At 30.0% G+C, this 15,781-nt stretch overlaps 1 pseudogene; it reads right to left on the bottom strand.

Moving 5' to 3' along the window:
- Positions 1 to 11,183: 11,183 nt before the first annotated feature.
- LOC125834906 (putative late blight resistance protein homolog R1A-3) lies at positions 11,184 to 14,997 on the bottom strand (annotated as a pseudogene).
- Between the last annotated feature and the right edge of the window lie 784 nt (positions 14,998 to 15,781).

Below are 15,781 nucleotides of genomic sequence, written 5' to 3'. Positions count from 1 at the left end.
TTCGAATATGCCATCAAACTTTGGAAAAAGGTTCATATATACCATTTGTTAATAATTGGGCTCAACCATTCCATTGTCGCTATAGAAAGGACCCATTCGTGCTACTTTTTTAACGGCCAGATTTGATGATTTCGCAAAATTATTTTTTTCATGTGGCCTCTTATTAGAGGTCCACATGCAAAAATAAACCACCTAATTTAATTAAATTTGAAATTAAAACCTGACTCATAACATCACACTGGACCCACCCTAACCTATTTCCCTTTTTATTTATCCCCAAACCCTTAGATTGATCAATTGACAAGAAATATGGTTGAATCCAACTATTAATGAATGACATAGACGAATATCTTGTCATAGTTTAATGGCATATTTGAACTTATTTTTCAATCAATTTAATTTTGGTGACATGGACCTCTAATAAGAGGCCATATGGAAAAAATAGTGTTTCAAAACCATGAATTCTGACCGTTAAAAATCAATGGCATAATGGGTCATTTATATAAAGACAATGACATTATTGAGCCAAACTATTAAATAAGGTTTTTTTTCCACAAAATTGAATGACATATTTGAGCTTTTTCTCTACTAATTATTAGTACAGAGAAACAACTAATGCATTCCCAGTGATTAATCTAAAAAAGTGTGTGTGGAAGGATAGCAGGATTAATCGCTCAGTTATGAGGGTTCAACTCCCTACCCCAAATTTGTATCTATAAAGACATATAACCAGCCATCTGCTGTTGATCACTCTTTTTAAAAATAAATAAATTTAAAGAGGAAAACAAAAATAAAACACTTCTTTAATTGGTTCAACAGAGCATAAACTAATTATTCATTGTTAGTGAAAACTTAAAGTTCTTAGTGAAAAATTACAAAATAACAGAATTACAAGATTACAATTGAAAATAAAAATGAAGAAATAAATCTCTTCAAGCTGAGGTGCGGATATCTCGCTCTCTTTAAGGAGATTCAAGCCCACGCAGCAAATGTTTTCACTGGTCCAGCAGTAGTCCTTCTTTACTTGTCCCCTCCAGGATACAACAACCTATTCACAAAAGATAACTCAACAACTATGGACAAGAGTTTAGTCCAAAGCTCCACAAAAAAAACACATCCCTTCAACTAATAAGAACTCTCTTTTTTTAACAAACTTTATGCACTCTATATTTTCTTATATGTAAAACAAATGAAGATCACCACTATTTATAGTAGAAGAAGTCTTCCTAGGAATAAATAGGAAGATAATGGGGGTACTAAATAGTGAAGATAATAACCTTAGGAGTTACATATGTTACAAGGTATAATGGAGGAATAAAGAATGAAAATAAAGGGACACTTAAGCCACCAACGGCTTGGGAGTTGCTGCATGCACCAATAAACTCTATATATATATATGAAGCTGAATCTAGAAAAGTTGATGTGGCATGCCTATATGGCCACCATTTTATTTTTATTTTTTTCTCAATTTTTTGAACTCTTTTAGTCATTTCTTAATATAATAATCTACTAAATACATCTAACATAAATGATATTTCTTAAAGAGGATAATGAAAAGTTTTAATAAAAATGATATTTTTATTGTTGTAATGGAGAATTAAGAGTTGTAACGATTGTCAAGAACTTAGTACAATCAATCAATTAAAAATTATAAATTATAAAATAGGAGAGCACATAAACTTAAAGTAACCAACAAAATTCAAAAATTATTGTCAAAAAGAAAAAAGTTTTACTACCTCATGTAAATCAAGTTTTTTTATTTGTTTATACAAATGAAATTACACATGAGAGCACATAATCTAAAAGTAAGTTGACAAAATGGAAAAAAATTATTGCAATAGAAGATATACTACGTCAGGTAAATTGAATTTTTGAAAAGTTTTACTACCTCAAATATGGAGGTAAATTGAGAAAAATGAAGAATCATTCCACAAGAAGATTTACTATTTCAGGTAAATTAAAAATTTGATTTGTTTATATAAATGAATTCATTAGAATATACCTGTGCAAATTTAATCATTTTATGCCAACAAGAATTATATCAACAGATCTATCAAAATTGTACAATGAAATCCTATTTAGGAATTCAATATACCAAAGATCGAAAGACATCAAAATGTCCTCTAACATTCAATTTGTAAACCGTAAAAATGATGCCACCATGAAGTATTAGTTCTCTAATTCTATTCTTTTTCTTTTTCACAAATGAAAAGTTATAAGAAAAATATTTTTTTGATTTTCTTTTCTAATAGTAAAGAATAAATTTAGTGTGATATAATTACAAAAAAAATAAGGAGATGAGGCAGGAAATAGCAAGATAAAAGGAAGAAGATAGTAGTGAATCTTTTCTAATAGTAAAGAATAAATTTAGTGTGATATAATTAGAAAAAAAATATAAGGAGATGAGGCAGGAAATAGCAAAATAAAAGGAAGAAGATGTATAGTAGTGAATTGAGTAAAAAGTAAAAGGAAGGTAAAGAAGAAAAAGGAAAGAATTTTTTTTTTTGAAGTAACTACAATAAAAATAAACACATGAAAGGAAAAAAATGTAAAACCGTTACTTTTTATTTATTTTTCTTTAACTACTTCTCTCTCTTTCTTCTTTATTATATAGCATTTTAAATAGAAAAAAAAGTTATATAAATATATATATTGAACTTTCAAAGTGTATGTGTGTGTGTATATATAAATATATATATTATTATTATTTGAAATGTAATATCATATTATAAATGTGAGCACAACTATATTAAAAAGTAAATTAGATAATATTTTTTATAATTTTTTTGAATTTGAATTTTTTTAACATAACACATAAATAAGAAAAAATATTTTAAAAGTCAAGAATAAGAGGAAAAAATTAATAATGATTCTTGGTTAAATAGATAATTTTTTGACAAATATTATAGATAAAAAGAAATAAAATTGAGAAAAAATAGAAATTCCATGCATAATAATAAATTACGATAATAAGGAAGAGAAATGAATAATATTATTATTTTTTAGAATCTTTTTAAAATATATATTAGAGAGAGAAATTTAAGAAAAAGCGATAAATTGTAGTAATATGGGGATTGGGGAGAGAGACATATATGATATTTGAATTTTATTTCATTTATTTTATAGAATAAAAGAAAAAAAAATTAAAGAAGAAAACAAATTTCAATAATAATAGTAAATTATGATAATAAGGAGGAGAGATAAATAAGATTTTCTCTTTTAAAAATTTATAAAAATAGAAGGTAAAAAGACTAATTTAAGAAAAAATATTAAATTATAGGTAATGATGAGGAGATGAAAGCAATAAATTATAGTAAAGGTAAGAAGAGAGATCAATAAGGTAAACATATTTATTATAATCATAATATAAGGTGAATACTATAATTATGTTAAAAATATATCAAATTAGATACTATTTATAACTTTTTTTGAGTTTTTAAACATAAAATATAAATAAGAAAAATCTTTAAAAATCATGAAAAGGAGAAAAAGGATAACTTCTTTTGAGTTTTTTTTAACATAAAATATAAAGGATAAAAATATTTAAAAATCAAGAGATATCTTATTTTTACGGATCAAGAGAATATATTTATTTTATTTTTTAAAAAAGAGAAATTTTGTGAATAATAACAGTTAAGAAAAAAGAGTTTTTTTGTGAATAAGAATAATTAATTAGGGTAATAAAGAAGAGAGATAAATAATTTTTTATTATTTTTATATAAAAAAAAGAATAGATTGAGAGATGTACAACCCCAATTACACAAATAATATAAAGTATTTAAAGAAACTAATTATTTGAGGCACTATATACTTTATCAAAATGCATATAACAAATTTGAGAAAAGTTTTCTAAACAAACTTTATCAGAATGCCAATAGCAATAAAGTTGAATCCTTTTTATAATTTTTTTTTTTTTAAAAAAAGGTTTATTATTATAGCATATGCATACAAAATATATTAATTATTTTGAGATGAGAAAAATAATCACATCTTTTTAAGTTATCATGTGCCTTCAAAGCATTAAGATAATCATAGTTTCTCAATTCCTTTTCTTTCAATTTGTAAATCAAATATGAATTTAGTAAATCACGATAAAAAAAAAATCTAAGTTAGGATATTACTTTGACAAACAAAATGTGAAATTACTACATTTGAATTAAAATTAAAATTATAAATTCTACAACGTTTTAGAAGAGTAAAAGAGAATAGTTACAAAATTAAGCATAATAATAAATTATGATAATAAGGAAGAGAAATGAATAATATTATTATTTTTAGAATCTTTTTTTTTTTAAAATAGAAGGTAAAAAAAAAAAAGTTTAAGAAAAAAATTTGTAGTAATGTGAGGAGAGAGACAATTAAGGTATTTGAATTATTATTTTTACTGATTTTATAGATCCATAAAAAAAAAACTTTAAAGAAGAAATTTTTCTTCAATAATAATTATAAATCTTAACTTAATATAATATAAAGGAGAAACATAGACAAGGTGATGTGGCACCTCTCTATGATCTTCATATGTATTTATCTTTTTTCTCATTTTTTTGGCCTTTCTTTTTATTTAAATTACTTATTTTATTGTAAAAGTCAATTATTTAATTTATTACAATAAATATTATATTAATGAAAAAACATTTACAACAAAGACTCTTCACATGCCAACTTACAAGGAATAATTATTCGTAATTCATACCTCTCTAATTTCTATTATTAATAAAAAAAAATTAATTTTTTGTCCTTCTTCTAATTACAATTACGAAAAAATATTTTTTTAATATTTTATTTTTATTATTTAATTTATATAAAAGGTTGTATTACTTAGTTAATTACAAAAATCTATATATATAATAAAGATCTAAACAAGGTGATGTGACACCTCTCAATGGTCTAGAAAGCTATTTATCTTTTTTCTTCCTTTTTTGAGTTTTTCCATTCATTTTTTTCATTAATCAATCATTAAAAAATTAAAAAAATCAATCATATTCATTACATATAATTATATCACATGAAAGTTACAAAAAAACCTCTACCTATTTGAATTCTCAAATTAAATAATACGTCTCCTCAACTTCCTTCTACTTAATTCTCATCTATAAATAACAATCATCTATGGTGTTGTTGCATGTCCATTTATATTTTCTCCAACTTCATATTGTTAATATATTTTTTTTGTTTTTCAGCTTTTATGAAGATTATAGATATATGTTTTAGAATTTCTTCTTGTGTTACAATTGCCAAGCAAAAGTTTATCAAGATGAAGAAGAAAGTTTGAAGGCGGTGTAAGATTCGCCAAAAGAGATTCAAAAATTAATTCGCTACAAGTCATCAAAATGAAGAAAGTTTAATGACGGTGGGAGATTCATCAAGAGTTGGAAAGAGTAAAATTTGAAAAAGTAGAAGTTTCAATAATTTACAAATATATAGATGCACTTATTGTTGCTTATATAATTTTTCAATTAATTATTTATCCATCAAGATATGTACCCTTCAAGAACAAGATTATATTACAAAGCACACTTTTTGTATCAAGGGCAACATGATCTTCCACATATTATAATTTTGTTGCTTAAAGAAAACTTTAATTGATACTTTCATTATATAAACTTTTGTCTTTTGCATATACAATTCATATTTTATATCGATATATATTATGTATATAACATGTTAATATGACATAATTTCTCAATCAAGATTCTATCATCTTTTGTTTAGCATTATCTGCTTTTTTTCATTCTAATTTAGATGATATAACAAATTTTTTTCTTTTGTGGATTTTGAATTAACTAAAAAGGAGATGAGTTCCCCTCCATTAAGTTTTTGTTTCTTATTTGTTAACACTTGTGTAAAATTAGTCGATATATATTATTGTTGGATTCAAATTTCACAAAACATTTAATTCTTCTAATTTAGTGAAATTTTTCAAAATGAACCAAGTTTGTTCTGCCAATATCTAATTACAATGAACATATTTTCTTAAGTTTTAGAGAAAATTGATATTTGTTTAAGTTGATTATGAAACTCAAAAAATGATTTACTCTCTTCATTAATTAATTTGTTTGATAACTAAAAAAAAATATAATATTTATTACAGCTAATTATATCTCATAAATTACAAAAACCTTAGTTTATTCACTTTTTTCTACTTAAATAATGACATATCTCCTCAACTCCTTTCTACGATTCTTTTCATCACCTCTACATTTAGTTTTCCCAACATATAATAGATTTAGATTTTAGTCTATCATTTGCACATCAGCTATTCAAGATTTACACGTAGAACATTTTCATGGGAGCATATGTTTTTTTCTTTATTTGTGGTTGTAAGCTTTTGGTAACAAGACATACTCTAATTTTGTTTAAAATTAATAGGAAATACTACTATGTTGCGTTCTTTTTATTAAAGGGTTGATCCATCTCATGACTTATAATTTTTTTTATCTATTTATATTTTTTTCTAAAATAACATGTCTCCTCAATTTCCTTTTACTTAATTCTTTCTCTCTTTTTTTAAGACGTCTTTCCATTTTTCTTTCATTTACGTCATATATTAAAATTACTCAAAATTAAGTCATTTATCTATGCGCTCTAAATAACTTTAAAATAAATAATTTATTTTCCTGATGACGTTATGTACACATTTTGTATTTAAAAAGTCATTTCTTTTATAATTATTTAACATTGTAAATGAGGGCAAAAATGGAAGAATTTTTCAACATCTCTCTTAAACTTGGAACAATTCACTTATTTTGAAATAGAGGGAGTGAGTATTATTTATTAAAACTTGAGATTTTTAAAGTTTGTACTAAAATAATGAAATATATTTTTCTATTTTCTAACTTTTTAGTAATTAAATAAATGACCTCAACAAAACATACAAAATACACACTAAAATGAATTGAAGTATTATTTTAGTGAAATATATTGTGTAAATAAAGATAAACTTTTTTTATTATTTGTGTGAAGACGAAAAAAATTATAAATAATTTCGATATGATATAAAAACAAACGATAGCAGGAACTCTTATATACTAAAAGTCCTACTTATTCTTTTTCTCCCATTCTTTGCCTTTTTTTGTCATTATTTAAATTGTGATTTTCTCTAAATAATTATATATTTAGTGAGTTTTGTAACTCCTCAAAAGTTAAAATATTCACTATTTATTATTTGTATAATTATTCTTTGATAATTAAAACAAATAAAAATGATGATATATTTTGTATCGAGTTGTTTGTTGAAATATTAATATTGATTGCTTTTCAATTTAATTATTATGATTTTTTATATTTATATTTTATTTGATTAGAAAATAGTTAGTCGTTCTTTCCTTTGTATTACTATTGACATGCTTTTTGTTATTTTTCATATTTTAACTTGCACAATCTTTTTTTAAAAATAAAGAATTTTATGAAAGATTACGTACCTAACAAGTATATTTTTGTTAAACAAATCATATTGAAGAATTATATCTAAAAGGGTCTAAGTTCAGTAGTTCCTTATATAAAATAAGCATTCCTACTTTTAAAAAACGAGGAGGAAAGATTATTTACGTTTCATTTGATGATCCACGACAAATAAAAAATTAAGCAGAAAATTAAGTTAGCATTTTTTTTTTCAAAATATTAAACATATTCTTTTCACCCCTACAAAATAATACGAAAATAGTATCTTATAAATTGAAACAATTATCATAAACATTTTAAAGCTTTTACCAAAGTATTGATCATATTTCTTCTTTTTTTAGTATGTGCTAATTTATAAAAGAAATTGTCTTAAAAATATTTGTTATGATCGCGCGAAGCGCGAACATGTTAACTAGTTATGATAATAAAGAGGGTAGTAAATAAGATTTTTCATTTAAAAAAATTATTAAAATATAGAGGGTAAAAAATCTAATTTAAAAAAATATATTAAATTATAGTAATGATGAGGGGAGATGAAAAAGCAATAAATTGTAGTAATGATAAGAAGAGAGATAAATTAAAAGCAACATTAATTTATTATTTTGCTGATTTACTTTGTAGAATTTCCCTAGGTTCAAGCCAGAGAATTTTGAGCATAAAGCAAGTATTTGAGAAAATCAATCTAATTGCACCCCTTCACAATTAGCATTGGCATGGGTTCTTCATCAAGGAGATGATGTATGCCCTATATATATCAGGCACTACGAAGATTGAAAACTTCAACGAAAACATAGGAGCCTTATCTGTAAAATTGACAATGGAAGACATGAAAGAACTCGAATCGTGTACCTCTGGTGATGTTGTCAAAGGTGAGAGACATGCATACATGTCGTCAACTTGGATAAATTCAGAGACTCCACCATTGTCCTCACTAGATTTGTGCGACGTTAGTAAATCGTCATAACTTTTTACTCAGAGCTCGGAATTGATCAAACTCGGTGGCGTTAGAAAGAGGACTCGAAGGGCTTTAATTTAACATCTTATGGGTCTCCTAACTCATTCTGTACTAAAATTTATAGTCATTTGAAGTTGCCCAAAACTTAAGAAAAACTTAGGAATGACTTGAATGCTTTTCTCTTCGATTCTTCTTGGAACTTAAGGTGCTACATATAGTGACCTTAACACTCGAGAACTTTCAAATTCCTTGCAAAAATCTCACTCACTATGAAGAACGGTTTGAGTCTTAGTTCGAAAAATTTTCTGGGGAGTACATGTGCAACACACGTCCTGAAACTAGTTATAGAAAATAAAAGGGGAAAACAACCACCAAGTTACAAAAGCAAGTGATGATATTTATAGAGGGCATCATGAAATCACAGTGGAAGACCATCTGAAACATATAGGAAAATAAAGGAACAAGGCAAAAAAATCTTCCCTTCCCATCAGGAATGAATCGTCTAAGTCGAACAATAAAAAAAAGGGAAAATGCATAAGTACCCCCCTAACCTATGCCCGAAATCTCAGAGACACACCTAACCTTTACTAAGGTCCTATTACCCCCTTGAACTTATTTTATATATAATTTTCTACCCCTTTTCAGCCTACGTGGCACTATCTTGTGGGCCCATCGCGTGTTGACAATTTTTTCAAGGATAGTGCCACATAGGCCGAAAAGGGGTAGAAAATTATATATAAAATAAGTTCGGGGGTAATAGGACCTTAGTAAAGGTTAGGTGTGTCTCAGGGATTTTGGGCATAGGAAGGGGGTGTACTTATGCATTTTCCCTAAAAAAAACCTTAGTAATCAGTATAGTGTCACAAGGATGGGTGTTTTGGCTAATAGACTCCAGCTTGAGCATGATTACAACAATTTGCTAAGAGTGAACTCGGTCCATGCTGTTAGTGCTTTCGCTGCAGTTTTCTAAGCAATTGTCAAATTCAAACACATCCTTGTTCGTTTGAGATCGACATGCAGCAATTAAGAGAAATCAAGCATCTTATCTGAAAAAGAAAGAACATAAAGGAAAAAGTAAAAAAAACTGAAAGAATACCATGTTGTCGTGACTAGTAATTAAGATACTGTTTGCATATTAGATACTCAAAAACAGCAAATATGAGTTTGTTTCTACTTACTTTGTGTTAGCATGATGGACAACTAAATGATTGTATATATTAATGTAATTATACAGTGATATAAATTAGCATGATCATATACATTTGTTGTAGAATCAAAGGAATAAATATTGTGATAGAATAGCTGATTTGGAGGGATAGCAAGGCAGATTTAGAGGGATTCAATAGCAGATTTGTAGAGATAGATAGCTGATCTTTAGGGGTAGGGAATGGCGGATCGGATCTTTAGGGATGTGTAATCTTTATTTTCTCTATATAATGGAAAGACTCTCTCACTTTGAGAAGCATTCAGCAGAAAATTGACACTTTGGTAATGACATATGTATTATGTTCATCGCATCGATACTCAGTTGCCAATTGAAGTCACGGTTTGACATCTTTGTTCCAAAGTTATATTTTTGTAGTGTACTCATATCACTCTTAATTTTTAAGAAGTAGTTGCATTATATGATTCAGGTAAATCCTATTTCATTGATCGTAGTTTATAGAGTCAAGTTGTTATCCAAAAGTACTACTTGTACTTGGTATATCAGTCCATGTTTTGTGCGACACACCTTGTTAAGTCTATGCTACTCTTCCATTTTTGCTTCTCTTTGTTTTACGATTTTATTGATGTCATTTTACGAACTTCTTCAATTTATGATAAACACTTTCATAACAAGTAATTTCTGAAATACTTTAATTGGAAATGAATTTCGAGACAACAGCTGCAAGGAAATGATGCACCCCTTCACAGTTAGCATTGGCTTGGGTTCTTCATCAAGGAGATGATGCATGCCCTATACCAGGCACTACGAAGATTGAAAACTTCAACGAAAATGTAGGAGCCTTATCCATAAAATTGACAGCGGAATACATGAAAGAACTCGAATCGTATACCTCTGGTGATGTTGTCAAAGGTGAGAGACATGTATACATGTCGTCAACTTGGATAAATTCAGAGACTCCACCATTGTCCACACTAGAAAGTTGAATAGGGATTTGACAAGTGATATCTATTTGGCTTCTTCTGATGCTCAAACTCTCCAAAGATATTGTTGCACATGTGCCGATCCTCTATGGAAAATCCAATATAAACTTGGTGACATTTTTGAAGAGTCGGAACAACATAGATAGCTTTTGTACATGTACTCAATGATTATTTATGAAGTGAGACGTATGTTATGGATTGCTCCTAAATTATTTAGTACTAAGCTATCAAAACAACTTTCATTCAGTATTCTATTGATTGATAATAGGGAGGTATATAAACTTGTATTCAACCAGCTTTCAATTGTATACTTTATTGAATTTTGCAGGTGTAAGATGAAGGGAAACAACTATTATATTACAAAAAACAAACAAGAAGCAATGTTTTGACAGGTTGTAAAATAATAAAGCTGCATAACAAAGGCAACAAGAAATCACAGTTAAAGACCATCCAAAACATACAGAAAAAGGGCAGGAATTTCAGCTCTAGGCGCACAATATACTTGAGCATGAGCATGGCTGCAACAATTATCAAATTGAAATACATCCTCGTTAGTTTGAGATCAACATGGAGCAATTAAGTTAAAGCAAGTATTAAATTAGAAGAAGGAACAAGAAACTATATATACCATTGTTGTGATTACAGGCACATGATTGACTCTCACAGCTGCCAGATGACCCTAATAATTCTGTATTATACATATTGTTGTCAAGTTAGATGCAGGTAGATACTTAAAAACAAAACATAGGAGATTGTTTCTACTTACTTTGATAAGGAGGTCAATACGGTCGTTTCCTTCATTCTCTTCAACATCTTTCTTAATCTCCGCAGGTGAATCCTTCAGTGATTCGTTCTGGCACCTAATCAACTTAATCTGTTTCAGCGTTGGAATATCTGCAAAGTTAAGAGGGATCTCCTTGAGATGGTCACACCTTTTTATAACAAGTGTTTCGAGCTGGGGAAAGGATTCCTCCGAGGTATTCCACCTTGAGATCTTTAAGTTCACCAGTTTCAACAACTTGAGTTTATGAAACTTGATATCTCCAAGGCACCACTTTTCTGATTGAGGAAAATAGGGATCTTGTAATTTGAGATACTCTAGGCTTGGTAGTCCCGCAATAAAGGAAATCAGGTTTCCTATATCAGTCCCTCTTAGTACCAACTTCTTTAAATTTGAAGGCAATTGTAACCCAGATACAATGTGGGGCCGCTCAAAGGAAACGCAAAGTATTTGAAGTTGGGTAAGATTCTCCAATGTGAGACAAAAAGACTCTGCAGAATCACTATCACCCCCGTGAAATTCGATGTGAAGTTGTTGAAGATTAGGACACCTCCTTGATAACACATCCACCCTATCAATTGGAAAGCTAACAATATTCTTTAATATCCTCAAACTTTCCAATTTAGAGGATCCTTCAAAAAGCCCCTGCTTATCAAATTTAGCTTCAACGATCTCAACATGCCTTAAATTTCCCATTTCCCCAAAAGACGCTGGTAACAGTACTATATTACTCCAAGTCTTCACAATTAAAGTTTCAAGATGGGGCAGATCTGATTCTGGATGAAAATAGAATTTCTCTGACCAAACTGCGAGGTACTTCAGGTGATTTAGTGGTTTCAATGTAGCTGACGACAAATAATACACTTTATGGGAACTCAAATCCAAGACCTTAAGAAGTCGCAATTTATGAATCCAAGAACTCAAGGGAATCTCATCAGAAGATTTTCCGATTGTCATCAGTGACCTTAATGGTTGGTGGAAAGGCTTCTGTGTTTTGAATCCCAGAGATACAAACTTGGAATTCTCTTTACTCAAAATGAAGCTCACTCGACTTTCCTTCAAATCACAAGGTAAAAACTGGCTAAGATTTCCCTTCACAGCAAGCAGAAACTTTTCTTCTCTACTCTTCTCCGAGCAAAAGTGAAGCACTACATCATGAACCTGACAGTATTTAACCTTACCATTATATTCTTTCTTTGAAACCATTACCACGTTACTGCTAATGAGATCCATCAAGTAATCTTCAGCAGATTCAATGTTCACCACGAAGTCTTCCGCTATCCATAAACTTATCAATTTAGACACTGGAATTCTTGCATCCTCCTGAAACATTCCCATATAAAGAAGACAAGGCTTTAAACAATCAACTAAGTTATCAAAACTCAACTGCATAGTAGCCCGACTATATTCTTCGGAATCACAATCAAGATAGTCAAATAAAGAATCTTTCACCTCATTCCACCAAGATTCTTCCATTTTCTTTTTTTTTATTATTCCAGCTACCAAGACAATCACTAGAGGCAGTCGTTTGCATTTTTCTGCAACTGCTCGACTCACATCTTGTAGTTCAGGCGGACAATCTTCCTTTTGAAACACTTTTTTCTGCAGTAATTTGCAACTCTCTTCTGTTGTGAGGAATGGAAGAGAATAAGGATCAGTACGGTACTTTACTTGCTTACCCAATTCTTCAAGTCGAGTTGTTACTATTATTCTGCTTCTATTTCCAACGTCTGGGAAACAATGCCTTAAGTCATCCCATGCCATACAATCCCACATATCATCCAATACAATGAGATATCTCTTTACCATTAGACTTTTCCTCAACATGTCGGCAAGGATGTCATCCTTATCTCCCTTTTCCTTGGAACCAGTAACTTGACTAAAAATCTCTTGTAATGGCGTTCTGCGGTTATATGTTTGGGAAACGATGCACCATGCTCGAACATCAAAATGAGAAACAATGTTGTCACTATTGTACACCTTTCTAGCAATTGTCGTTTTCCCTTGTCCCCCCATGCCTACAATTGGGATGATGTCTAGCTCATTTGTACCTCTAATCAGATACTGGATCATTTTTTCTGTGTCATTCCCAAAACCCACTATCTCCTCATCAGTCACTGGATTGCTATGTCGAGTTGGCAGGTGTTTAAATGGTGCTACCACATAGCAAGGATTAAGAGTGATGCCTGCTGACCACATCTCAGTCACCTTCGCATTAATTTGCTCGATCTCTTTTAAGATTGTAGGAAGAGAGCAAAGAATATGCCAAAAAACATTATACTGTGAAAGAATAGAGTCAATGGCAACCTCAGCTTCATATGCCAAATTGATAGTACGTCTCTGAAGATCTTTAGGAATTTTATGTTCATGGTGCACCTTTGCGACATCTCTGAAAATTGATGATAAAGATGACAGCTCCTTCTCTAAAATGGATATAAGAGTAGATAGCTCTTTCTCCAAATTACCTAAAAGAGGTTTCATCAAGAAACCTAAATCAGATTCAGATTTCGACATCTCATTCAGTTTCCTTATAAGAGAATCCAGAAAGTTCAATCCACCAACAGTAGGGAACTGAGATGGAGTGAATTTTAAGGATTTGTAGTAAGTCTCCACTTGTGCCTTCAGATCTTTAGTTTTCTCCAATATCTGTATCGAGTAAAGACTTATTTTTCTAGTATCATCTTTGTTTATAGAGCTAGGAAGAAGCTTTTGGATCACATATAGAACATCACCCGCTATAGCTCCAACTTTTTCCATAACCTCATTCAACCAGTTACCATTAATAACATGATTTGACACATCAGCCTCAAGGAAAACCAACAAGAACTCTATTGCCACATCAATATTTTGAGCAGAGATATTATCAGGAAAGTTCTCGAGCTTTTTTTTTTCTGATATACATCAGTAGACTGTGGAGATGAAAAGAAATTCCTTTTGGTAATTTCTTGTCCTTGAAAGTTCTTGAATGGGTAAACTTTGAAGCCTTTAGTTCACTAAGAAAAATCTTCTTCATTTCCAGCTCCACTAACACAATCAAGAATAATAAATAAGGAGGTTTATTCAAGATATCATCCTCATCCTCATCCTCATCCTCATCCTCATCCTCATCAACATAACCTAAAGTAAAAAGACAAAGTTGTCCCACATTGTTAGCCATGAATTGAATTTGAGTCTCCAAACATTCCAACTTCTCATGGTTGACGTAACCATTTATCTCTGTGGCATATAAGTATTTCAAAAATCTCAGTTTCTTTTGAACAATTTTTAGTTCCTTTATAAATCCGTGTATTTCAAGGCCAAACCTAACCATTTCCAGTGAAATCATCAGTACATCATTTAGATTCTTTCCGAGGCAATCCATATATTTCGACAGATCAAAATCATTCAACTCATAATCGTTATTTAAAATGGCTTCACGTTCCAAGAATTCCAACAAATGTGATTCTAGCCTTTCCAGATTAAGGTTAGTTTTACATTCATCTGGAATCCCATCCAATACCCGGCGAAGCATTGCCATAGTCAATTTGGCATTCTTTTTGTGTTTGACTATGGAATCACGAAAAAGAACATGATGATACTTTATAAAGGTTCTCAAAACTCTTAGTGCCATTTCAAGCCTCTCAATTTCATCAATCTTGACGCTATCCAGATTACCTCCACTCTTGATCCTTCTCAGGTGATCTAACATTTCCTCAATTTCATTTTCAGCCATCTTCTCTTGAAAACTTCCTGCAAGTTCACCAACTCTTGGATTAGGTTCATTAACAACAACATTTTATTCACGTCTTTCAATATCTAGTGTTTGTAGCTATGTCAATGCTTATGAAAGATAATACATTTTATGTACCATTTCATCTAATTCAAATAGTGCATATTATGTAACATCCGACAATTTGAAGTGGCTTAGAAGGAGCTTGAAATTTGGAAATAGTCATTTTTGGAAAAAATGACGAATCTGGAAAAAATTGGCTCAGTGTGGAAATCAATGAGTTTTTGGCCAACTTTGAGTAGTCGTAACTCCTATCCCAGGATGATTTAGGAGTATTTCCAGTTATGGTTGCGAAGCCCTTGGAACAATCTTTCCAACGCCACTGAGTTTACTCGATTCCGAGTTCGTATGAGCGAGTTATGCTTTGTAGAAGTTGGGCAGTTGGAAGGGAAATCCGTCCGGAAATTTAAGGGCATTTTGGTCCTTTCACAAATCATTTAATTGAGCTCATATTGTTGTATTAGAATGATCTTTGGATCATTTTTGTCCCATTTTGAAAGAGAAAGAGTTAGGGTTCTTGAGATTGAAGAAGAGAAGAAGGAGAAGGAGAAGAAGAAGAAGAGAAGAAAGAGGAGATCAACAAGATCATTGTGGATTTTCGTCGGGGGTGATCCCTATCAAGGTATGTGAGTTTTCGTGTGGGTTGATCCTTTCCCTCACACACACCAAGTTTATTCTATGATTTGAGAAAAGATGGAATTTGTTGTTGAAGTTATTGTTCTTCGTG

The sequence above is a fragment of the Solanum verrucosum genome, unplaced genomic scaffold (assembly GCF_900185275.1).
Source record: "Solanum verrucosum unplaced genomic scaffold, falcon-dt-bn FXZP01000184.1, whole genome shotgun sequence".
NCBI lineage: Eukaryota > Viridiplantae > Streptophyta > Magnoliopsida > Solanales > Solanaceae > Solanum > Solanum verrucosum.
The sequence above is the reverse complement of the archived record's forward strand: the minus strand, read 5'-3'. Positions and strand labels throughout refer to the sequence as shown.